General features: G+C 41.1%; 1 long non-coding RNA gene across 5 annotated transcripts in view; it reads right to left on the bottom strand.

Annotated features, from left to right (window-relative positions):
* LOC117018925 (uncharacterized) overlaps window positions 1-26,529 on the bottom strand; it is a 135,153-nt gene that overhangs the window by 89,436 nt on the left and 19,188 nt on the right. For 3 of the 5 annotated variants that reach the window (XR_004422374.1, XR_004422370.1, XR_004422369.1), the window contains 2 exons: window positions 18,441-18,587; window positions 18,153-18,323 (listed from right to left, as the gene is read on the bottom strand). The exons of the other annotated variants lie outside the window; for them this stretch is intronic. This is a non-coding gene — a long non-coding RNA (uncharacterized LOC117018925). The remainder of the gene's footprint in view (window positions 1-18,152; window positions 18,324-18,440; window positions 18,588-26,529) is intronic. 5 annotated transcript variants of the gene reach the window in all.

Genomic DNA, 26,529 nt, shown 5'->3' with positions numbered 1-26,529 from the left:
TATGTCAATTATACCACAATAAAAAAAAATTAAAGAAATTGGAAAAATGGAAGAAAACTTTGTTAAATCCATTTGAACTGTGCTGCCCTATTCCATAACCTTACCAAATGCAGGAGAGAGAAAGACACATACTCAGCTTATGCTCTAAATGGGGGTACTTTCAGAACAAGCTGAAGAGTGTCTGTTTAATAACATTATTTGTAACTTATATTTGCATGGCAATATACAACTCTCACAAAACTCACTTTATCCTCCAAAGAGCCCTGAGCACCAGACATATTTCTATTTAGGAAACAGAAGTTGATGGATTCAGGGACACTTGGCTAAGGGCTCTTTGTTCTCCATCTTGCTAAGGCAACTTGTCCTGGACAGGAAACTCAGCCATCTTCTACAGAGACTTCTCTAGCTAACTTATCTTTGGACTCCTCTCTGCCTAAGGACCTCAAAGTGAGCCACCGAACTTCTCTGAGCTTCTGTTTTCTCATCTGCAACATAAGGACAATGCCACCAAATCCCACAGGAGAAAGGGAGAGTAAAATTAAATGAAGCCAGTGAAAGAAGGTTAATAAGCCATAAAATATGATGCACGTTATACAAATGCCTTCTTTAGGAGCTTTGCTGCAGGCTGAATAAGGACCCTTATTTGACATTTGAACTTAGGCAAGTTTCTTAATATCACTAAAGTTCAGCTTCCTTATCAGTAAAACGAGAATACTACTAGAACTTTGCCCATGAGATTACTGTTGAGGAGTAAAGGAGAGAATCCATGGCAAGCACTTAGAGCTGGTCAGTGCATGGACACAGCAAGTCCTCAATAAATGTTGGCTATCCTCAGTAAAGCCACTCACGTTTGATCCCAGCCCTTTACCACCACAAGTAGAAGCAGACAACTAAAGCCCAAGAGTCCAGGGAGTCCATTTGATAATCCTGTCTGTCCAGGCTCTTTGCTCCGATGGCAGTTTCAACTCTGTACTCTCAAAAGATATTTCTGGGAGAATGCCACTTACCCTTTGTTTTGCAAACTTAACATCCCTGGTCCATGGAAAACACTCAGCCATTGAACTTGGTTGGCCATCCTTTCAGTCCTACTACACTAGAATACAAGATTTGGTTGTGGAATATTTACACCCATCCTGACATCCAGAGACCAAAACTGACCTACGCCACATCTCAGTGTTCCTCCAAAAGAGGAGCAGGGTGACAGTGCTACTTCAAAAGACATTTGGCCATCATGGAACCAAGTTTTCTGAACACACATGAGAATAAATCATTTATGACTAACTAGGAAAAGTCAACTCTGCTTGTCAGTGAGTAAAGGAATGTAAAATCCAGCAAAGTGCCTGGCATATAATTGGCACTTAAACTGGGATGGAAACGAACAAGGTATCTTCCGGGTTGGATAGGTGTCCTGATCATGTATTTGAAGAATGTTTTCACAGGAAAAGAAGAATAACACCAACCCAAACTATTCTAAAATCTCATCAGTCTCTGGTTATGAACACTACTTCTTAATTTAATCAGGTAACTACATTTCTCTGTAACTTAGATCATATATATATATATATATCTTTATATAGTGCCTGAGAGTTATATGGATTACACATATCAACTCTCACACAAATGGGAACTGTTTAGAGGTGTTCAGGGATGGTTATGGCATCAGAGCCAGTTCCTCAGAATTGCTTTAGAAACCCTGAGATATCTCAGTGGCTTTCAGGGAGGAGAGAAACTTAAAGATAGGAAGGTAGATGCCGAGGGAGGCATCCTGAAATGCTTGGCACTGTCTTGTTCCTTCATAGTTCAGAAGTTAAATTTGTTCATCATTCTCAAGCATTTTATTTTCCTCTTAATTCTTTCCTCTGGGAAGTAAGTCTTATAAGGTCTGTGATTCGGATCTTGGACTTCTACCCTATTTGCTTTCTTTTTTTCCAGAACCTAAGCATTTGAACATGTGATTTGTTATTGTATGGGAACTTTATCAATTAATGGACATTTATTAAGCGCCTGCTACCTTGTAGGGCAGTGTGGGTGATATACAGCAGTGTGGGAGATACTGTAAACCTCCAATCAAATTCGAATCAAGCCCGACTCTTGCACTCTATTTTATGAACTGAGAGATGTGGGCATATAAACAATTACAACCACACTGTGAAAGTGCAAAATGACCAGCAGATTCGTGGGTTTTCCCCCCTTTCTGACCCTTCCAGCTGAAATGTGTAAACGGATGTGGTGGCTGTGTCTGAGCACCTCCCGGAGAAGTTGGACACAGAGCTCCAGACCAGCTCAGCATCATCCCCAGCAAGTAGATGGAAATACAACCCAACAGCTAGATACCGTCATCTGCCCATGCTCCTTCTTTTTTCCTTCTCATCAGAGCCACTGAATTTTCCTGTGGCTTGGAAAAAAGCCTGTCACTGGAGCCTCTCACTTTTCCCTTGATTCTCTCTAGTCTCATTTTTCTTTCTTTCTCCACCCCCTTCCCAGGTCTGCTGGTGTCTCTGCCCTCCTTCCTCTTCCATTGTCCTCATGCTGTCATCTCCTCATCAGGCTGGGCCTCCCCCAAATGACACCGTGTAAAAGGCCACCTCCCTCGAACACATGGAAGCCTTTCTTTTGCATGGTGGGTAATTCAGCTGTATATCACATTAATGACATTTAGAGAGTTTGACACTAGCATATTTACATTTTGTATTTTTAACTGAAAGCAAAAATCAAGAGATAAAATATATCTCTTCTTAAGGCCATCACACCGTGATGCGAAGAACACCCATTAAGAGCCTTTACGTTTTCACATTGATGAATCTGACCCAAATGAATACGTGCAGATGTGAAAATTATGTAAGTAAGAGAAACGGCAATCCCTATTTTACGATGTATACATTCCTGAAAAAAAAAAAAATCCAGAAATGGAGTCCTTAGGAGATGAGCTAAGCCGAGGGTGTGCATTCATATTTGTGGCAGCCCCCTCGGGTGCTGTGGCTTTGGGTGCTTTGTCTCTAAATGGGCGAGACTACAATGTCATTGTTGCTTCTTTCACCACAGTTCTGGAATGAAGAATAGCAACGCTCTTTATTTGTACATTCCAGTATAATCTCTTTATTCAAGGCCTACATTTCAGAAGGTCTCAAAAATGTGTATCTTGGAAAGCCCCCGTCTAGTAATCAGGAAGAAAGCTAACGCCGGGGGAGTTTAGGAGATTGGGCCGTGTGTTCCCAGCTGTGTAGCTGTGCGGGTGCTCTGACCTGTGGCACAAGGCCAGGCGGTCGGGGTCCCTCTCTGCTCCGGGGGCCGGCGAGGAGGCAGGTGGTGGGGACCCGTAGACTCTAGAACCCGACTGCTGACAGGCGATCCCTGGCTCCATCACTTACTCATATGACTTGTGCCTGTTCCTGAACTTCTCTGTGTCGCAGCTTCCTCCCGTGTGAAATGGCAGAAAACAATCCAATCTGCCTCTGAAGTCGTCGTGGGGGTTAAAGGACTTAGTATGTATAGGGTTCTCAGAGTTGTGTTGAGCATATAGTACGCATTGTGTGTGTGTTTACCATTTGGATTCCCAAGACTCCAGGAGAACTCCAGTTAATGGCAGAATGGTCTCCTTTATCTGGACATAACCCATGAAATACCAGCATTCAATACACTTTTATCTCAAGTCACATAAGCCCAGATCCTGAAGAAAGGTTTTTTTAAAGGCACAACTCCTGGTAATACTATCACCGACAAGCAAAACAGAGGTGACACCACCACGTCTAGGATTCCACTGAGCCATTTCAAGGCAGAAAAGAAATTGACCCAAACAGGAAACAGGGTTGTGCATGGCCGTTGTGGGACATGCCCTCAGGACTCGGGTGCTCTAAAAGATGGCCCCACTGAGATGGCCAGACTTTCTGCCCTGATTCCTGGGTTCAGTGAAACCCACAGTTCGCCATGGCAGTTTGCTCAGCTCTAATTAGGAATCTGATTGCTGGTTGGCCTTGCACAAAGGACTTTTAATTAGGGCTGAGAACGCTTAGAAAAATCCACTTGGCAAGTCAACTCTCTCCCTCTATCTCTTTTTAACATCTTGCCAAGATCATAAGGAAAGGGAGAGCTTAATTACAGTTGGTGTATATATCTTTAAGAAAAAAATACATTAAGTGCTTTAAAAATAGGCTCTCTTGGCTCTGTGATCACAAGGATTTTACTCACTTCTTATCCCTGATTGGTCTCATTCTCAGTTACAGATGAAACAGACACATTTTGAGCAGCTTTAAGATTTGCTTTTCATCCAAAGCCAAGTAGGCAAATGGCAGTGAATTCACAAGCTTTTCCAAATGATCTCATAGGTTCCTCTGGCTCCACTGTGGAGGCCGTCTGCACTCTGCGATGCTGTTATCTTAAACAGCCCGGCTTCCTTGTGTCCAAGGAGAGGCTGCAGCGTAGGGCACTGCACTTTCTGGAAGGCAAGTGTGAGTCCCTTCATAAGTGCATGTGGCAGCTGTCAAGTGGAAAAGGAGAATCAGATAAACACATGAAATAGACTGAGCCAGACAGGTGAGCCTGGAGGAGGGCGAGGTGGACACAGAGCCTCGGAGACGGAGCCTGTCCTTAAATCCTTCACGCAGCATTGTCAGCTCTCAGTGGATCAGTACAGCTCCCCTCTCATTAAGTCTCTCAGCCTGAAAACAGGGGACCCGCGCTCCCCTTCAATCATTTGAACCTGGCCCTGGCAGCCAAGAACTTTTTAATATTTATAGGAAGTACTGATAGGACATGGGGTAGCTGAACCCAGGGTAACATATGCTCCGGGTGGCTCTGTGAAGCTCCATCAGCTCCTCCTCGGATGCATGAGATTTTCCCAACTGAAGTTTGCTTTTCACCGCTCCTTTAGTCTCTGCCTCCCCCCCCAGCCCCACCCCCAAGTCTTTGTGTTTCAGTGCTAAGGATCCTTTTCATCTAATCTCAGGAATGTGAAGCTCTGCTATTGAATTGCGTTTCTTCTACACTTACTATGTATGTTTGATGCAAAAACTAAGACAACAGGGGTAGAGGCAGAAGATGCTGTCACTTAGGTCTGAAAGGGATACGCGGATCATTCTTGAGCCCCATCCAGCTTTTTCACTTTCTCAACATGAGGCTTCTGTGCAGACTTTTGAGTTTGGCTCTGTGGGATTCTCTTAAACGTCAGGCACACCCCTCTCTGCTGCGCTTGTGCAGCTCCTGGTCCACAGGGATTTTAACGTCTTCTGCCTTTTGACTTAGACAACCAGTGAGGGGTACAGGAGTCAAGCTGCTTTGACATTCTTCCCACCATTGGGAATACGTCTTTCTAAGGTCACTCTGATTCTGCAGTAGCAGCCGCAACAAATGCATTTCATGATTTTATGGTGAAATGTCACTGGACTAAAAACTCCTTAATATCAAAGAAAATATGGAGGGAGAATAGCTTGCAATTCAAGCCAGGTGAGTTTCCAAGACATTCGGCTCATTTATCACACCATATGGATGCCTCTCCTTTACACTGTTTTTACCCTGTCCTAAAAGAGATTAGACATCTATTTATCTCCGTTATATTCTTCACGCTATTAAAAATAATCAGGTTTACGTGTACCTTCTTTCCCAAGGGCTAAGAACTCTCTCCAGAACTTTGCATTAGCTCTTCTGATGAGCTGGAGAGGGAAATATCATTATCCCTGTTTTACACATGGAGAAATCTGAAGCACAGGGAGACTGTTTTGCCTAAGGTGAAAGTGTTGTTTTAATCCTAGACTTTTATTTTTATCTCTTCAAATTTCTTCCTGAGGGTGGTAATGAGCTTGGAGGATTCATCAGGACTAAACCTTGTCTGAAGACTTGTTTATAAAATTATTTCAATAAAATCTGCAATCAGATTGGCTGGGCTGGGTCTTCAAACTGAGTGGCTTTCCTAATGAGCACACTCATCAGGGTGGCAAAACCTCGTTACCAGCTGGCTTCTCCCACACCCTGTCGAGGTGGGAGGTGGGGGCTGGAGTAAGTTTATTAGTAATAAAGACCAAAGCCCTAGGAGCTTTTATACGAGAATCTGGTTTCTTTTTCATTTGTTTAATTATTTAAAAAGTTAGGTTGGAAAATGTTTGTGGAGCAGCTAATAACGTGACTTCAGAGAGGGGTAGCTTGGCGCATCTCACTCATTAGCGCTGAGGCTGCTTCACGTTGGACTTGGCTCAGGTAGTGGCTGTCTCTTAATTTCTCTTCCTGTGGTTGTGCTATTTGCCCCTCTGATTCCTATCTGCCTCCCTGAGTCAACTCACATACTTAAGTTTACTTGTACAAAAGCCTGAATTTTCAAAGTGAAAAGGAATCCAACAGGAGGCCAAACTGCAGACCATCCTGGGGGTAGGTGGTCAAAGGCCCTTCACTCAAAGGTGGGAAAGTGCTTCTCAGTCCTAAAGATCCACCATTGCCAGAAATAACCCCCCCCACACATCAAGTTGACTCAGTTGTCCCGAGCCTCCCGTGAAGCAGGAGGAAGGCAGTGTAGGGTAGCGTTCACCATTAACTGCCTTGCCTAATGGAAGCTCAACTAGTCAGGATTATTATCTAGACCTTCTGCTTCCCATTCGAAAGCTGCATGTGGTACAGATGGGGACAGATGTCATTCATTTCCATTCTATTCATTTTTGTTATTTTTAAATAATATTTACAGTTTTCCAGTAGAATGTGTGATTTGCAAATGATAAAGCAATGCTACACATTCATTGTGAAGAATTTAGATAAAACAAAACAAAAAGTATTGGGACGAAAATTACATTATCCATAATTACATCACCCAGAAAAGAAATGTTAACATTTGGCAAAGGCCTTACCAATCATAAATAGACACTTCCTTTTTCATTTAGGGCTAGTATGTGTATAGAATTTCGACGCTACTTTTCCATTTGACATTATTTATTTAGCATTCTTCTATGTCCTTAAGTAGTCTTTGAAAATATGATTTTAATCAACTCCATGAATTGCATTGTTTGGTGTACTATGATTTATGTACCCATCTCTCTAACGTTGGATATTTACGTTGTTCTAATTGGTAGTTACATCGTAAAGAATTCTGTAATGCACATCCCTTTACAGAACACATCTTTATTTTTGGAGAGACAGATTCCTCAAATGGAACTGAGTCAAAACCTATTAACATTTTGAAACTTCTTAGTATCTGTTTTCTAAAAGCATTGTACCAATTTATATTGCTATGCCACACTCAATTTTTAAAAACTCTTACCAACTGGATAGATGTTTTACCTCTCTGTTAATGGCATTTTATTGGTATTATTTTGTATTTGCTTGATAACTAGCTATTTTTAACAGCTTCACTGAGCTATAATTCACGTATCATAAACTCTCCTAAGTGTACAATTCAGAGATTTTTTAGTAAATTTATAGAGTTGTGTAGCTATCACCAATTAAAAAAAAAATATTTAGGACATGCCAATTTTAGAACAGTCCCCAAAACCCTGCAAAATTCCCTGGAGCCCATTTGTAGTCAATCCCTGCTTCCACTCTTATCTCTAGTCAACCATTGATAAGAAGTTCCCTTTCTGTTGCCATAAATTTGTCTTCTCCAGACATTTCATAGAAATGGCATCATATGTAGTATTTTGTGTCTGACTTTTTTCACTTAGCATGATGTTTTTGAGGATTTATCCATGTTTTTGTATTTTATAATAGCGCACATTTACTTCATTTTTGTTTCACATTTAATTCATTTGTACAGATGAATTCTTTAGTGTGGATATATTGCATTTTGTTTATCTCTTCAACAGTTGATGGGCATTTGGATTGTGTCCAGTCTGGGGCTATTATGAATGATGCTACTATTAGCATTTGCATACAAGTCCTTGTGTAGATATATGTTTCATTTCTCTTCGTACATTCTAGGAGTGAAATTGCTGTTCCTGTAGTTTTTCAAATGTCCATTAAGAGAAGAATGGATAAACAAAATTTGGTAGATTTCAAACTTTACTTATGTTCCTGAATGGTTTATATAACATAGAAATCATATAATTTCTGAAAGAATTCTTTGGCAAACCATCTGGACCTGAAGAGTTTTGAAAGGAATTATTTAATAACTTTTATCAATTTCTTCTCAAGGTTATTGTTTTTTTATATGTATAATTTATTTAATCAATTTTAGCAATTCCCAGAAAATCATCTATCTATCAATATGTTTACATCTATCAACATACAATATTATCTTATTTCATTTAAATCTCCTCCGCAGTATGTTCGTATCCCTTTTCCATTTCTAATATTATTTGTTTGTATTTCCTCTTTTCTTGATTTTAATGGTGAAAAGTATTTCCATTTTGTTAGCCTTTGAAAGTATTAAAAACACTTGGATTAATCATCTATACTTTATTTTCTATTTCAGAAATTGCTGTATTTATCTTTCTTATATATTTCTGCTTGTTTGGATTTATGTTATTCTATTTCTAATTTTTTTAGTTATATGCTTAGTTTATTTTCATATTTCTGGTTTGATAATGAGAGTGTTTGAAGCTCTCAACCTACTCCATTATATTGATCTGGCCACATTCCATGAATGTTTATAGTCTGATTTTCATTACTTTCTAAATAGCTTGCAATTACAGTTTTTAATCTCTTTTTTAAATGAAATCCTTATAAATAATTTTTAAAATTTCTAAATGGTTGAGGGTTTAGCTATTTTATTCTTATTTAAACCTGGGTAATTTTTTTTAGCTTTGTTATATTTTAGATAAAAGTTTTCTTTATGGCCTTACATATTTTTTTTATTTTGCTCAGGCTTCCAAATAATACTTTTAAAAACAGTTTATTCTTTGTTGTTAAGGAACAAAATTCAATATTTGCTTATAAATCAACTTTAATAATTATAGTATTTCAAACTTTATTGTCCTTTTTTTTTCTTTTTGATTGTCAAAGTCTGGAGCTCATGTCACCTAATGACAATTATCTTTCTGTCGATTTCTCCTTCTGTCAAATTTGTTTTTTATATTTAATGCTGTGCTTTCATCACTGTAATATTTTTATTCTGCATTGCACCTTTTATCAACATAAAATGCCAAAATAGATCCTTTATCCCAAGGATTGCTTTACGATGAATTCTCCTTTGCCTAATTGTTACTGCCATTCATCTTTTCTTTTTATTTGCATCTTTTTGGCCATTCTTTTATTCTTTTAACTACTTAAAATTAATTTTAACATTTATTGGTATTTTTCCTGATTTCCAAGTGAATTCATGTTCATTGCAGAAATTCTGGCAACTACAGAAAAGCACACACACACACACATACACACACACACACACACACACACACACACACACACAAAATCGCCCATTACCCAGCATCCAGAGTTATCTCTTTTGCCTTCCTCTTTAAAAATAATTTTTTTGATATGTTCAAAGAAAGCCAGAAGAACCTACATTGGGCCTAACGGTCACAGGCCAATTAAACCAGAAACCAGATCATTCCATTGTCCAGAGAACAGAAAGACCACGTTATCAAGAAAACACATCTCATTTCTGTTTCATTTCTTGAAATTCAAAAATAGCAAATCACATTCCTCTCTTGTCTACTGTGGGAGCAAAGAAATAAAGTGATTAGCTTGCCAGGGTTTCAAAGCCAGAATGACGTGAATCTTCTGCAGACAGGAGGGAGCCCAGGCAGCTCCCTGTGTGAGGGGTTCAGAGGAGGTGATCCCAGCGCTGCCAAAACTTTGACTCCGGCATGGGCCTGGGTGTGTGTCGTTGTGTGTGTTCACTGGTGTGTGTGTGTGCTGTTGGTTGTGTGCATGTTGTTTATGTTGTTGGTTGTATGTCATGTGTATGTTGTATGTGTGTATGTTACTGGTATGGGTGTTTTTTTGTGTGTGTTCTTGTTTGCATGTGTTGTTGGGGGTATGTGTTGTATGTATGTTGTGTGTGTTGGTGGTGTGGGTGTGTGTTGTTTTTGTGTATATGTTGTAAGGTGTGTGTTTTGTGTTAGTTTGTTCCTGTTTGTGTGTGTTGATGGGATTTATTGTGTATTTGTATGTGTGCATTGTTTGTGTGGGGGATGTGGTAGTATGTGTGCGTGTAGGATGTCACAGCAGTAGAGAGGTTTTGGCAGCAGCCCAGAGGTCCCTTGGAGGGAAAGCAGATGTCAATACAGCTGAGCCTTTTTTTCTGAAGTTTGGGGAAACTCTGGGCCTGAGAGCTACCTCAAGTCATGTTCTGGCTGAAAAGTAAGGTCCAGAGCTTACGCAAAAATGTGTCCTATGTCAAGGGTCTGAAAACAGGCTCTCCAAGGGATCAAACACTTTTCCATAAAAGAAGATTAAGTGGCTACTTAACTACTACCATTAAATCCATGAAGGTTTTCTTTTTTTTCCTTAAGATTGCAGATGTGTTTTATTTTTTATCTTATTTATTAAAAAAAAAATTTTATTTCAGGTGTGCAAAGCAATGTCATAGTTAGACATCTATACCCCCCACAAAGTGATAGCCCGCCTCCCCCAATCTACCACACCTCTGACATATATAGCTGTTACAATTCCATTGACTCTATTCTCTATGCTGTACTCCACATCCCGTGAATTTATTTATTTATTTATTTATTTATTTCTAGTTATAGTTAGTTATAGTTGACATTCAATATTATTCTACTGCAGCTTCAGATGTAGAGCATATTGGTCACGAATAAAGGCATCCCACTGAATGGGAGAAGATATTTGCCAATGATACATCTGATAAGCGGTTAATATCCAAAATTTATTAAAAAAAACTCATACAACTCAATACCAAAAAAACAAACAACCCAATTAAAAAATGGACAGAGGACATGAAGAGACATTTCTCTAAAGAGGACATACAGATGGCCAACAGACATGAAAAAAACGTTCAACGTCACTAATCATTAGAGAAATGCAAATAAAAACCACAATGAGATACCACCTCACCCCAGTCAGAATGGCTACCATCGATAAATCAACAAACAAGTGCTGGCGAGGATGTGGAGAAAAGGGAACCCTCCTTTGCACTGTTGGTGGGATTGCAGATTGGTGCAGCCACTACGGAAAACAGTATGGAAGTACATCAAAAAATTGAAAATGGAACTACCTTATGACCTAGCAATTCCACTCCTGGGTATCAATCCAAAGAAAACCAAAACACTAATTTAAAAAAATGTCTGCATCCCTATGTTCATTGCAATGCAATTCACAATAGCCAAGATATGGAAACAACTGAAATGCCCATCTGTAGACTATTGGATAAAGACACTGTGGTACATTTATACAATGGAGTCTTATTCGGCCATAAAAAAGAATGAAATCTTACCATTTGCAATGATATGGATGAACCTAGAGAACATTATGCTAAGTGAAATAAGTCAGATGGAGAAAGACAAATACCATATGATCTCACTTATATGTGGAATCTAAAGAATAGAATAAATGAACAAACTAAACAGAAATAGACTCAGAGATACAAAGAAAAAAAACTGATGGTTGCTGGATGGAAGGGGGGTGGGGATGAGGGAGAAGATGAGGGGATTAGAAAGTACAAAGTAATAGTCACAATACAGCCACGGGGATATGAAACACAATCTGGGAAATATAATCAATAACATGAAGGTTTTCTTAAAGAGGACTCAGTGGTTTCCCACATTCTCCAGAAGGCAGAAATGGTAAAATGTAATCCACTTAAAATAATGGAAAAATCAAGGAGCTGCTTAACCCTCAGATTTATACAATATGGAACAGTCTATAGGGAAAGATTATAGAATTTCCAGCCCCAGTAATCTCCGAAGAGAGATAAACAGCAGTCCAGAATGCAGAGGTCATGAACTACTACTGGAAAAGAGCACCGGCATCTGGATCAGGTGGACCTGGGCTAGAATTCGAGCTCTGCACAACCCTGAAAGATTATTTAACCTCTTCACTCTTAGTTTCCTCATCTGTAAAATGGGCACAATGAGAACTGTGTCACAGGTTTTTGTTGGATTAAATGACAAGCTATATAAATCTCCTAGCTCAGTACCTGGTATAAGAAGGTGCGCCACACGTATTAGCTTCTGTCCCCCTTTCAGCTCTCATTTGATGAGCACTTAATCTTGCACATTCTTTGACCATTAAAGAGAATACTAATTCAATTCCATTCCCTAAAGATTCACTGAGCACCTCCGTTACGGAAGGCACGAGGACGGACATCTGGTGTTTCGTGTCTCCTAGCATCCATTCCTCCTACTTTTGATAAGTCTAATTTTTGTGGGTGCGTCTACCCCACCCACCACCCTCTCAGTTGGTGTGGTTTTTCTAAAGTTTAGTTGGTGACACATGACCCAGGCATTGCCAATCAAAGCATCTGAGTGCTTTGTCAAGAGTGATTGGTTCAGAAATGGGAACATGACCCAGTCAGAGGCAGTGAAACTCGAGGGGTTTTGCTTGAGCTTGCTGGAGAGCAGGCCCTCTCCTCTCCCAAGAGCCTGGGAGGCTGGAGCTAGTGCAGCCATTTAACCTCCTCAAGAGCCTGAGAATTAAAATACACAGAGGAGAGCAAAGTTGAGTGTAGAAACAGGGAGAAGCCAGATCAATCTCTGGATTTTTCAGTGATATGACCCAGTAAATTCCACTTTGTTTAAACCAGTTGAGTTGGGTTTTATGTTACTAAATGAGCCCAAACTGACACAGACTGTGTAAGACATACAAAAACAAATATGTAAGACCAAAAAGCTTATAAATTATAAATAAGATGTTTACAAAAATAATAATAATAATACAGGGTAAAGTATTTATTATATACTATTTATCTAGGGCTTACTACATACTAGACACTGTGCCAAATTCTTTGTATACATTACTTTATTTAATCTGCACAATAGCTATTTTTATGGAACTAGCGGTATTGATTTTGAACTTGAGAGATGGGTAGAAATTGGACACAGGTATGAGGGAAGGGTAAAGAGGGTAAGTGGAAGAAGGAACAAATGGAGACAGGAAAATGCAGGAACAGTTTGGGAAAGAGTTGTTGTCTATTAATTGGGACCTGGAAAGCAGGAAGAATAGTAATGGGGAATATGACCAGAAAGGCAAATTGAGATCAACTCAGTGGGAATTCAGAATTCCAAGGTAAGGCATCTGTGTTATTAACAATGAGGTTTTTTTAAGCAAAGAAGAGACCCCCAAATCTTGTCTCACATAGGTTAGATTTAAAAATATCCTCATAATGCAGGAAAATGAAGATCTTTTCCAAAGTGAGTATAGAAGAGGGTGAAATAATTAATGTATAAGTATTCACAATTTTTTCCCCCACCCTTAACTTTTATAGAGAGTGACTTTTCCTTTTGGGTCAGCAGCCAGGTACTCTCAATTGTGCAGAGCCTAGGTAATGGGGAAAACACAGCAAAATGTTTGAACACCTGAGAGGGTAAGTTGGTCTATAGAAAGAAGGGTTTAGGTGGTGGGCAAGGGAGAGAGACAGCAATCCTGGGTGTTGGAGCTTGAGGAATTGGAATTTGAGGGGAAAAGAGTAGGAAATTCTTATAGAAACATTGCCATCCTTGTAAAGGAAAGTAAGAGTGACAAGGAAAGAGGGTTTTTCAGAAGTGGTGGTGCGTGCTTTCTTGAAAGAAAAAGCAAAAACTTAACGCACATTCTTGTAACGACGTTCTCACTTCCAGATTACTGATGCTAGTATTTACTATCACTGGAGAAACAGCTTATTTTGATACTTCTCAAAGGGCAGACTGGCTGACTGTGGGGCCGAGGAGAAGTGTTTTGTGTTCGACTTGAGTGACAACATGAGATGGTTCTGCCCAGGGGAATGTGCTGGGAGCTAGCCCACCTTGAGAAGATGTGCCAGGAAAGGAAAATGAGAACAAAACCACGTTGTTCTCATGTGACGGGTTCCTCCACAAGTTAAACAAAGACTTGCCATGTGATCCAGCAATTCCACTTCTGGGTATATACTCAAAAGAATTGAAAGCAGAGACTCAAACACATTCTTGCACACCAGTGTCCATTGCAGCATTATTCCCTAAAGGAAAAAGTGGAAACCACTCAAATGTCCACCAACAGATGAAGATAAACAAAATGAGGTATATACATGCAATAGAATATTATTCAGCCTTAACAAGGAAGAAAATTCTGATACATGCTATACCATGGATGAACCTTAAAAACATTATGCTGAGTGAAATAAGCCAACCACAAAAAGACAAATACTGTATGATTCCAGTTATATGAGGTACCTAATAGTTCATACAGACAGAAAATAGAATAGAGGTTACCAGGGCCTGAAAGAGGCAGGGGATGAGGAGTTATTGTTTAATGGATACAGCGATTCCCTTGGGGATGATGAAAAGTTCTGGAAATGTATAATGGTGATGGTTGCATAATATTGTGAATATACTAATACCACTGAATTGTACACTTAAAAATTGTTAAAATGGTAAATTTTACATTATGTATGTTTTACCAGAATTTTTCAAAAGCCACATGTAATGTAGGGTTATTAATGCTAGAGTACGAAGCAGGGTTTGCCTAACATCTCCAGACACAATCTTGATCAGAAGGGAGGGCTATCAAAGTGGTCTAAGAATTCTGATCAGTAGCCATGAGGCAGAGAAGCTTGGAGCACGGCTGAGCACTGGCCAAGCACATCCGCACTTCAAATAAGTGAGGATGTGGTACTCTAAGAGCCAGACCAAAGAACCACGAGGATTTGTGATTATTGGATGCATGGGGAGAGAGGCATTGGGGGAGCCAGGCAGTTCTCAGGATTCCAGCTTTTTTCTTTTCCCTTACAAAATATTTGCTACAGTGGTTGCTTTCTATTTTTTAACAAGCCAAGTATTTCCTTGCTAATATTACCTAACTTTACCTTTCTCAGTTGCTGCCATAAATAGAATTCATCCACCACAAAGTCTTTAGAAAACTGTCAGCCTCGGCCAGTAAATAGTACTCAACCGTATGGAAGAAAGTGGGCAGTCATGACTCAAACAAAGTGACTCTGCTTTTCTGAATAGAAAAAACACGCCATGTTTTGATTTTGACCATGAATGTTACTGAATGCAATTCTAAGATCTGTAAACAAACTTTCTTTTTTGATACTGCAATGTTTCCTATTGCAGAACTATATGCTTTGACAAAGAGACAAATGTCAAACTCTCCCCAGATCACTATAAAAGCTATTTTACAACCATGTTTTTCAGTATCTGCTAGCTTTCACTTTTTGTTTTTGTAACCTTGCTATTCTAATAATATTTTTATTTCAATCTATGTTAAATCTTCACACAAATCCAAAACAAAGTATACACTATGTAAAAATCTGCATGGTTACATATTCAGTAGGCTTGTTGCTCTCTTAGATACAGCTTAGATGTGTTTTATTATCAAAGGAGCCCTGCTACCTCTTAACCACAAATGAAATTAAAGCAGTTAACCTGTTTGCCCCATCTACCCATCAGTTGTCACACAGTAGCAGAACTGAGTCTTCAGAGACCAGGAAAAGAGGGAGGCACGTTTTGATAACAAGGAGAGAGAAAGGTCTGATACGGGACAAGGTCAGTCAGTGCTGCAGAGATCAGTCCGACGGGATGCTGCGGTGTGAGGCTCTGAACAGCTCGCAGAAGCAGAAAGACAGTGAGCAGAGAGGATGAGGGTTCTTGGCGCTAATACGAGGAATGAGGCTTACTGAAAATTACCTGTGCCTTCATCACCTCATGTGTTACATAATGGAAAATCCTAGCCAGGCTGAATCAAACTAGATCCATCTGACGGCTGGAGACGGGTGATATTTCTCTCCAAAGCATCTGTTTGCATCCACTGATCTATGTGAAATGTTGGGGGCCTTACAGGAAAAGATACTTGAACTGTGTCCATTTTGGCGGATATATGTGGGTGATATTCGTTCCACAAATATTTATTGACTGTTTCTTACTGTGCCAGACACAGCAAAAGCTGCGGGGATAAAGCTGCGGGGATAAAGCTGCGGAGACAAGAGCCGGGCCCTCCAGGAGCTTACAATCTTAGTGGAGGAGACCACAATAAATAGAATCACAAATAAACGAGATACTTAACGATTGTGATAACTACAATGAAGGGAAAAAACAAGAGTGAGGAAGTAAATAGACACTGCAGAAAGCCACTTCAGATATACGGTTCTAAAATGTCCTTAGAAGGGGTAACATGTGAGCTTAGTCACGTAGGATGAGAAGGAGCCTGGAAGCCTCCCCTGGGGAAGGCGGGCAGGAGGAGCACCCCGAAGGAACTCAAGTGCAAGGCCTGGGAGTGTGTTCAAGACAGAATAGAAACTGGACTGGCTAAGGTGGTGACCACAATGTAAGATAGATTTGCAGAGCTGGCAGAAGCTAGATCTTGCAGGGCCTTGTCAAGCACATAGGCGTGGTCAGGAGCCATAGAGAATATGTTGTAGACCTAGTGTGTCTCTTCAACATTGGTATGTAGACGCCCTAACCTCCAGTGTGACTGCATCTGTAGACGGAGCCTCTAAGGAAGTAATTAAGGTTAAGCAAGGTTATAAGGGTGAGGCATTGATGTGATATCACCAGTGACATTATAAGGCTTTCTCTCTCTCTGTCCCCACCCCTCTGCACACACAAAGGAGAGGTCATGTAAGCACAGAGGGAGATGGCAGCTGCCTACAAGGCCACAGAAGAGGCCTCAAAATACTGATCTTGAACTTTTCAGCCTCTAGAACTGTGAGAAAATAACTTTCTGTTGTTTAAGTCACTCAGGCTGTGGTATTGTATGATGGCAGCTGGAGAAGACTAATATAGACGGAAAGAGTGAACTGCAATGGGAATACATTTTGAAGACAGAATTTGGTAATGCCCTGATACGTATAAAAATTGCACTCACAAGGGTCACTATAAAAGCATGGCTGTGGACTCCTTAACCAGCTGTGAGAAGAAGAATATAACTCCGAGTAACAATCGGTACCTTCTCATCTTGGAACTCTTCAAAATATGAGGGAGAAGCATGATTTGGCAGCTCAGCCTCTGGACACCCTCCCCTTCCTAATTCAAAATATCACCTAGTCCGAGGGTCCTAATTGAAGACACAACCCCATACCCCTCTATAGAAGTTAAAGGGGCGTTGGTTTCTCTCTTCTAACTCCTTGTCAGCCAGGGCTTGGAAACATGACCTAGGCTCAGACAATCAGATGCTCCCTAGGGTCTCGTCTATGCAAGGACTTTATTCGTGGCTGTGGCAGTGAGTCAAGGAGAAGATGGTAAGGATCCACTTGCCACCCCACCCGGCGAGAGGACCTTGGCTTAATTAGTTTCCCTGCTGTTTTCCCCACCCTTTGCATCCATTTAAGAGACACAGATATGCTTTGAATAAACTCATTTTCTGCCTAAGTTAGAGTTTTCAGCCAAGACCCCTGACTGGTCAAGGAGGAACTCTACAAAGACTAGACTTCCTGTGTGTACATGGGGGTTCAGAGCCCTTACTATCTGGGTACTCATTTTAATGTGGTGGCGTTTGTACTCACAGGCTGCAGCCAGAAACCCCTGGGTTGCAGGCAGCTAAAGGCAACAGCTTCAGTCAGTTGCTTTCCTACACTTGTGTCTCTTCATATAAGTGCACAATCAATAGGCAACTGCGACATTCAATAACAGAGCTTCCACTTTCTTTCAAATAGCTCTGATTCCATCTCTGCATCTCTGAGCTGACTGTCCCATTTACCTGGTGACATTATAAGGGCCTCTCGATTATCTCTGGCTTCTGGCCTCTTCCAGAGACACTCCCCCCGCTGTGGGTCACCCAAGCGCACTGCCCTCACCATGCTGTGCCCCGCTCAACCATCACTGATAAAATATTCAGAATCAAATACGAACTGTTTAGTTGGGCAGTCAAGGTCCTACACAATTTTGTTTCTCCCTATTTTTCTTAGCTTACCTTCTAGTCCTTTTCAACACACATCTTATGCTCACAATAGGTTGTGCCCTGGACTTGCCTCATGCATTCCCACTTTCCCCTCCGCCCCAATCTAGAATGCCATTCCACCCCCTTTTCTCTCCAAATCCTTCCCATCCCGCAGAACCCACTTCTATTCCCATCTCTCTTAGAAAATCTTCCTTGAACTTCCACAATCATCTCTCCCTTCGCTAAATCTTTAGAACTCGGAATGTCTGTGCCAGTCATCTGCAGCTCACCAGGCATTGTGTGGTATGACTCCTTTCCTTTTCCTGGGCTTGTGCCTTACTGCATCAAACCAGATGACAAACCCATTTGGAGCACACACCACACTCTACACAGTGATTCGCTGCGATGATTATCCGACCTCTTGTGTATCCTAGACGAGATCACGCAGCATGGTGGAGAAGCTGATGGAAACACAGACAAGCGAGGATATAACCAATAGGTCTCATTGTCTGTCCCATCCATGGCCTCTTCTAGAGAATCTGTTCTGTATCCCTCCACCCCCATAACCCTCCCCTGACCCAATGCAGCTGATCCATGGTGAGAAAAGCATGATACGGCCTGATGAGTCTTCCATATGAGAATGTGCCCGAAGAGACACAGAGACTGTTGTCAGTTGGTGCTGGTTACTGGAGCTTGGAGATCACAATGTAGAGTTGGACTGGCAGCTGTGTTGGATAAAGTAAGCAAGATGAGATTGCATATGAAGCTGGCTTAGTTAAGAGGTCAATAGAGGTTTTCAGAGACAGAGATCGTGTAACTCCTGGAAATGGAGAAAGAGGCTTAGTTTCTGGTGGCCTTGGACTTCTCAGATCCAGTCTGTCACTAAGCAGGCTCTCGTTGTATTTCCTGTCCATGAGATTTCCCTTTCACATTTCACTCAACTGGAGCTCGCTTGAGTAGCTTTTTATTGTTTGCCTTTAAAGTAACTTTGACGAGAAAAAAGGCAGCACAGGCTGATAATAATTCTCACCCTCCATTCTTTATACCACTTGCAGGCAGGGCTCCTGCAGGGTCCTGCCCCTTTGCTTCTCTGAGGGCTGTCACAGCAAAGCGTGACTACTGAATTCCTAGCATGGGAAACCAAGAATCAATTGCTCAAAAGCTGTCAAAAAGTGACATTCAAGTTTGAGTGACAATGATGTCTTTGGTCCTGTCCTTATCCACTTTTCTATTTTTAGTTCTGCTCCTGCTCTCTGCAATTACAATGTTTCGTGCTTAAGCAGTTGCCAGGAGTTAGTGAACAAGTACCTCACCCTTCTCTGAAGAAGAAGCTTTGATTCTGAGCTTACATCCTTCTCTCAGTGACAGACTTCAGAAAGTGCCATTTCACAAGACAGCGAGTCCCTTTTGGTATTTTCTTTGAATGATGTGCTTGAGCCCATGGATTGATCATAAAGATTGGAGCTCATCAGAAAGAAATTTCCCCAAATCCCAGTGTCTTCAGCAAATGAGACTAATGTGGACAAGCTTTCTCAAGGATGCTGGCAAATATATCGATATAATCGATGGAAAGTCCTTTGTAAATAAATTCCAAAAGCATTATTATCATAATTGTCAATGCCCATTTATCTTCTAATATTATTACTCAAGGTGTAAACGGCATGCACAAAGAAGAACTATCCAACACTTAGAGTTGTATAGGGGTACAGGGGGCTTTTGGGGGCCTTCTACTAAATAATGGCTAACTACCTGGTGAACATGCTGTAGTGACAACTCACACTTGTGTACATATTTCCCTACTATTTGAATTTTTTTGCATTAAACACAAATTATATCTCCCATCAGAAAACCCTATGTAAAAAGAAAAAAACCTATATGTAAATTAGGGATCAATCAAGGGTAGGAAAATTGTGGAGGGAAGGGATTAGGGAAAGAGTTGAAGTACATAAGAAAAATGCCAGCTTATCCAAAGAATTTATAAGAGTTCGTCTGACTCTTGCTCCAAAGGGGATTTCCATCCTTCAGCATCCAGAATATATTGCCAGTTGTTACAGATCAGATCCCCCAGAAACAGACTGGGGTACAGGAAGTGTACTGGGAAGTACTTTTGGGAACCACACCTATGGGAGAGTGAAGGAAGCCAGATTGGGTAGGAGGAGAAGTGGGACTGCATTCGGTCACAACAAAAGCCTCAGCTGATCCCACAGGATATTCTTAAGCTGGGTTGAATGAACCTTCAGAGTTGTCCCAAGCGAGTCCACCTCTCAGTCATTGGGTGCAGGATGCCCCCAGAAAGGGGTTAAATGGCTCTCTTCCCCCAGGGCAATTTCTGAGAGGGTTCGCTGAGCCACCAGCTGTTAACTACTGGGGGAATGAGCACCTCAGTCCCGCAACAGGGGCTGCAAGGATCTGGGCACAAGGCAGCATCCGCAACACCAGCTGGGAGCTGCCATGGTGCTTTTTTGTGTTTCAATGAAATAAGTGACTAACAGGAGACTCCATGAAGAAAAGGTGCTCTTCACAACAGTATTTTTGTCATTTCAATGGCACATTGTAAAGGCAGGACCATACCCCAAACTAACTGGTGTCTGATTAACAGGACACACAGAAGAAGGTGTGGCCAGATGCAGATACTATCCTGCACCCCCACCCCATGCGCAACAAGCCTACACCATTGGCTCCTTACACCATGGACTTGCCTCCTTTGTCATAGTTATTTAATTCCAAGAGTCCCTTCCTGGCCTTAACCCAGCTGAAAGGATTATTTTTGTTTCTCAAGCTTGCCGTTTCCTTTAGCACAAACACCTAAGAGTTTACAGTATTATTATTTCAAAAAAGGCTTATGATTATTAACATGACATTAAAAGGTATTCTCAGGAACAACTTTGAGAATTAAAAGATCAAAAATAACATCTGGAACACTTGCAATTCCCCCATTAAATGATGGGACATGCTAAAGCTTATCTACACACACTTTTGCGGGATCAAATTCCTTCCAGGTTTTCTTTAAACTGTTATAAATATTCATTCCTTGTAACATTTTTATAAAACTTACTGAAACACATTGCAAAAAAACCCTTGATTTTTATCAAAACTATATTTCTCTTGTAAATTCTAAGGAAGGGCACTCTCTCTCACCTAATAAAATTCTAAAGTGACAGTTATAATGGTCTCTTTGTCCCGTCTTGCTGATTACCTTAGCTCAGAAATTTATCAGTTCAAGAAGATGTATTAACTTCCTAGTTAATTCAAAGATCATATTCCGTGATTTTAGCTCACCTATAATGGACAATGTGTCCAGGTTATTATCTCCTAAGAGGATCACTATTTAAGCTTTTCCTGGATGCTCAATTCTTCTTTGTCCATTTGCTAGGATTTTTATCTTTAACCAAGAAAAAAATGTACATTGCTCTACATTAATGCTTTGGCAGATTATAAACAACCATTGTTCCTTTCTCTTTTTGATGTTCTTCATATTTTTAAAAACGACTTGAACAAGTACTTTGGGTGTCTCTGGTCCTTTTCAACTTATCACTGTCATGTTGTTGATGTACCTAATTGATAGATGAATAACCATTCATTGTATGCCTGCATATGAATCCAGTCCCTAGCCATACTCGTTGGTATGGATAGAGTTTCACCAATGTGTGAGGCTATATAAATTACTGACCAATAGCATGTGTGTTTGAGCTAGGTTGTCTGGCTTCAACTCCACCTCTGCCACTTAGCTCTGGAAAAGTCACAACTTCTCTGTGCCTCAGCTTCCCCGTTTATAAAATGAGAATATCTACTCACAGAGTTGCTTTTAGAATGAGTTCAGTTAAAAGCAGTGCCTAACACATAAGTCATATATAATATATATAATATAATATATAAATGTGATAAATATATAAATATGATAAATATATAACTATTGTATATTATATTATATATACACATATATTTATATATTATATTATATATATAATATGTATATATAAAAATATACGTATGCTAGTACTATTATTGCTATACTATTTTTACAAAAAAATCCAGCAACACAAATTTAAAATCATTACTACTTATACAGCCAAAGTTGGGCATTTAAAAAATAACAGCCCAAAATTCATTGTCGCTTAATCCTTCTATTATAAATGAAATCATGAGTGTGATGTAGTACATCTATATCACACTCATAGGCACCAGAAAGATGGTGCCCAAGCAGCTTAGAATATCCATTCGTTTTCTCCATAAACATCCGAGTGCCTTCTCTGAGTAAGGCCTAGGCTGGGCTCCAGGTAAGATTAACACACCGGTCCTACCCTTACAGCAGCATTCCACATGAAGGTCCATGAACACTAGCCTTTCTTGGAGGCGGATAGTGGACTTTCCAGTACATTTTCTCACCTCATATTTATTCTCAAAGAATCTCTGTTAGCCAATGCCTTCATATCCTGGGCATGAAGCTTCTTTTTAGATCATTGAAAACTTAAGAGATACATACTTGTACCGCATATTAGAGAGCAACAGGAGATTCCAAAGAAAGGATTGAGCAGATGTGGTGGTATTTTTCTACAAAACCATTGTGAGATTCCTACCAATATCAAAGGCTGTATTAATTTTCCACGTTCTTCACATCTACAACAAAAGAAAACTAATCGAGCTAGTCTTTCCCTTTCCCTGTCATTCCTTGGATAACGTGGTTTGCTTCACAAAATTATTTGTTTACTTTGAAGGCTCAGTAGTGTCATCAATAGTGTTTACTGAGTATATCATTAATTAAGTCACATGCACTAACAGATTTATTGTGTGATAAACATCATATTATTCAATACACAGGAAATAAAAAATACCCAAAAAGGTATTAACCAAATTTTTTTAAAATTAAAAACGAAAAGTCATCATGTTGGAATTATTCAGGGAAAGTTTTAGAGAGGTGAATTTTAAGCCAGAAGAGTTACATGCACAGATTGGTGATAGCAGAGAAGAGGGTTCTGGGATCCAACAAGGCACAGAGGAAGGAATTACAAAATCTGTACCGTGGCTCTTCCTGGGATAACAACCACTCCTCCACACACACCCCCTGTGCCCTCCCAAACCTCATGTTTGTAGGAAGGCAAAGACAACCCAGTCAATGCACTTGGTAGATACCTGTGGCGTGTCTGCCACACGGCTGAATAGGAACCACCAACTCTGTTGTGCCAGGTGAGGCATGAAATTTTCAAGTTTCAATAGATGCCTGGAGTTGGACATCAGGGATCCCTGTGAGCCCAGCAGAGCTCTCACCCTGAGGAGGAAAGTTTCAGGTGCTGGAGGTCATCTGTCATTGGCCACTGAGGAGTCATGGTAATTCCCCAAATGTCTGCTGCCTGGGGAATGTTTTCTAACACAATACAGAAAGTATTTCAGGGCTGCCCCATCCAGAAACCTGAGGGGCTTTAAAATGCTCTCCTATGGCCACGATATGGGAAGGAGTATAGATGCCAGAGCAGCCACACACTCCGTTAGGAATCCAGAGAGCCAAAAAGCATCCTGCTCCAGTGCTCACCGTTAGCAAGCAACAACCAAGAACTCTGTGGCAGAGATGTGGCTGGCGGCGAGTATGTGTCAAGAAGCAAACGTCCACATACACAGGTGGACAAGCCCGGGACATGAATGAGTATCTGACAGGCCCAGCAGGTGTCCAGCTATTCCTGCATGAGGAGACACCATGGCTGGTCTTAAAATCCACATCTTTGTAGAATCTTATGCTAGAGAGCAAGTTCAAGCGTTCTCAAAAAATTCTTTGGTTTTTATAAAATTTCTACTTTAAAGAGTCCTTTTAAGGTGGTGTTATCTATATCTATATCTATATCTATATCTATCTATCTATCTATCTATCTATCTATCTATCTATCTATCTATCTACTTGAACCCAGTGGTCACTACATTTAGAGGGAAGTTTCCAGGGCCTGGAGCAAAAAGAACAGAATAAGCATCTCCCCATACTCTCCACCCTTAAGGAATTGTTCTAAGAGAATGATCTGGGTTTCTGTGTGCCACATCACACCGTGGCACATATCTGGAGGTGAATCGTGTCCCTACATCAGGCTCAGCTGTGCCAACCTTTCGGGAACATTCTGAGTCCCTGAACCTTCTCTAATACTGAACTGTAACAACGGGGCTGCCCCCGTCAATCTCGTATGGAAAGAAGGAGCAATCCACTCACCTAAGTATTTCTGTAGCTTTCCTAACCTGCACTTGATTCTATATTTAGTCATTCATTTATTTCACAGGATCATATATGGACTCACTGTGGGCCAGGCACTGCTCTAAGCACTTCATGGATTAATACATTTAATCCCACAATACCCTATGAACTGTGTAGCTTCTTACACACACACACACACACACACACACACACACACACACACACAGAGTCCCTTGCCCCTGTGTGTGTGTGTGTGTATGTGTGTGTAAGAAGCTACACAATTCATAGGGTATTGTGGGATTAAATGTATTAATCCATAAAGTCCCTTGCCCCTCAGATGTGTCTACTTTGTCTTTGCCTTTTATGTGATCATGTATTACACCTTATTTATGTGTTTGTGCCATTCCAAGTTGGATTATGGGCTCCTAACAGGCAAGAACTCAATTCTGACACTTCCGGGGACTTCGACACTTGTTCCCTCCTTGGCAAACTGCTGAAGAGGGTGCCACTTGCTGTTGCTTTGTGATCCCTTAGGAGCACATCCTTCAGGCTCTCTGAGAATAAAATCACTACTTCTGCTGCCTCTCCTGGGAGTGTCTGCCTATACCATCACCACTGCTCCAAGTCCTGCTGCTTCCACGTTGCCCCCACCTCCAGGGGTCTCTGCATCACTGGGGTACCTGGAAACACATCTTTTTTTCTGTCAAATATCAGGACTCTGTGGACAAAGGCTAGGGCTGTAGCGATTTCCTCCTGCGCCCAGGCCTGGCTCTGTCACACTCAGCCCTGATGTGGCAGTGAAACGCTCTTTACGGAGTGCTTAGTGCAGCACCGTGGCAATTAAGGGATTGACAAATGCTTTTCCATGATGCTGAAGCTGAGAATCAGAGAAACAAAATATTCCCTGGAACAAAGGGGCACATTGTGAGTGAATTCACCTTTTAAAATAGGCTTCTGGCCACCAGACCTCTGAGCCCAGCATGAGGGAAAACCCCACCACGAAGGTGAACACAGCGCTGGGCACGCAGGGTCCGGGGCCAGGGCAGCGAGCCCTCTCGTGCTGCACAAACAGAGGGACCATAAGACACTACATTTAACAACCAAGTTAGGGAGCTATTAACTGACATGAAGGATTAGGAACTCACAAACTGGCCCCAGCAAAACCCCTGTAGATTCCTAACTCAATGCAAGTGTTTATTCAAAAACACTAATTAGCAGGCAAAATGTAGGTTCATGAAACAGAGCTCTTCAGCAAGTGCGGAAGGATGGAGAGGGTAAGGGGGAAAACAGTGAGACAATTTCCCTAGTGAGAATGATGAGAGAACTGCTTGCTCAAGGGCAAGTTTTATGGAAAATCATGATCCAGTGCTAACAGAGGGAGAAACCTTTCCAAAGAGTTAATGGAGCAGTTAGAGAAATTCAGCTTCAGTAAATCATGAGCACAGGGAGTATTGATCTGAACATTCGGGTGGATGAAAATATGGAGCTTAGCTGCTGACCAAACCATATAACAAAACAGCTCTTCAAAAGTGGCTGCGGATTTTAGTTGCTGAGTTGATGCTGGAGTCTTGCCCACCAAGCTCTCCCTCCCGAGCTGGTTCTCTTCAGGAATTCTGCCCAGTCTCTCCTGGACGTTAGTAGACTCTCCCACTCACATAACTGCATCTCTGGTCTCTGTGATGATTCCCAAATCCATAACCTGCAGCCCAACCTCTCATTTGAGTTTCAGGGAATGTGTTTCCGAGTCTCTCCAGGTTATTCCTACTTGGGCCACTCACTATCATTGCTAATTGAACACTCATCATTGCCAAAGCTCTCACCACCATAACCGATGAGAAAATAAAACAAAGCAAGCATACAAATCACAGAACCACGCCAATTGTGGTCCCTGTCCCCCAGCCTTAAAAACACGGAGATACCTGCCGTTCCCACTTCTCTAGTTCCTCTATCCAGTTTGCCACTAATGTTAGCATTTTGCCTTGGCCAGTCATTCCAGCTTTCTCTGATTCCATTTTCTCATCTGGAGAATGGAGATAAGAAAGGGCTGATATGAGGCCCCATGTGTGTGAAGTGCTCAGAATGATATCTAGCACACAGTGACACACCTGAGCCATCACTGTCACCAGCACCGGCATTATGCTAAAATAGTTTTCCATTTCTTTCCTCCATAGACTCCACCAGCATCACAACAAGACCTTCATCACCTGAGCCCTACACTAAGGTCTCAAACCTTTAGAGATAGCCAACTCCTAAGAGAACGAAGGAGCAGTCCTTGCTGTATGTCAGAATGTACTGGGAGCCTGTCAAAACCCCAGGTCCCAAATCCCACTCCCGGACTTAGCTGTCTATGAACATTTGGAAAAGCTGGGTCAAGAAGTAGTATTTTTTTTTCCCCAACACTTTTTCTGTGTCTTCTGATACAAAATCAGATTTGGGAATCATCGAAGACAATACTATTGAACGCTCTCATTGTATAGATTAGGAAACTGAGAGAGAGA

The sequence above is a fragment of the Rhinolophus ferrumequinum genome, chromosome 3, assembly GCF_004115265.2.
Source record: "Rhinolophus ferrumequinum isolate MPI-CBG mRhiFer1 chromosome 3, mRhiFer1_v1.p, whole genome shotgun sequence".
NCBI lineage: Eukaryota > Metazoa > Chordata > Mammalia > Chiroptera > Rhinolophidae > Rhinolophus > Rhinolophus ferrumequinum.
The sequence above is the reverse complement of the archived record's forward strand: the minus strand, read 5'-3'. Positions and strand labels throughout refer to the sequence as shown.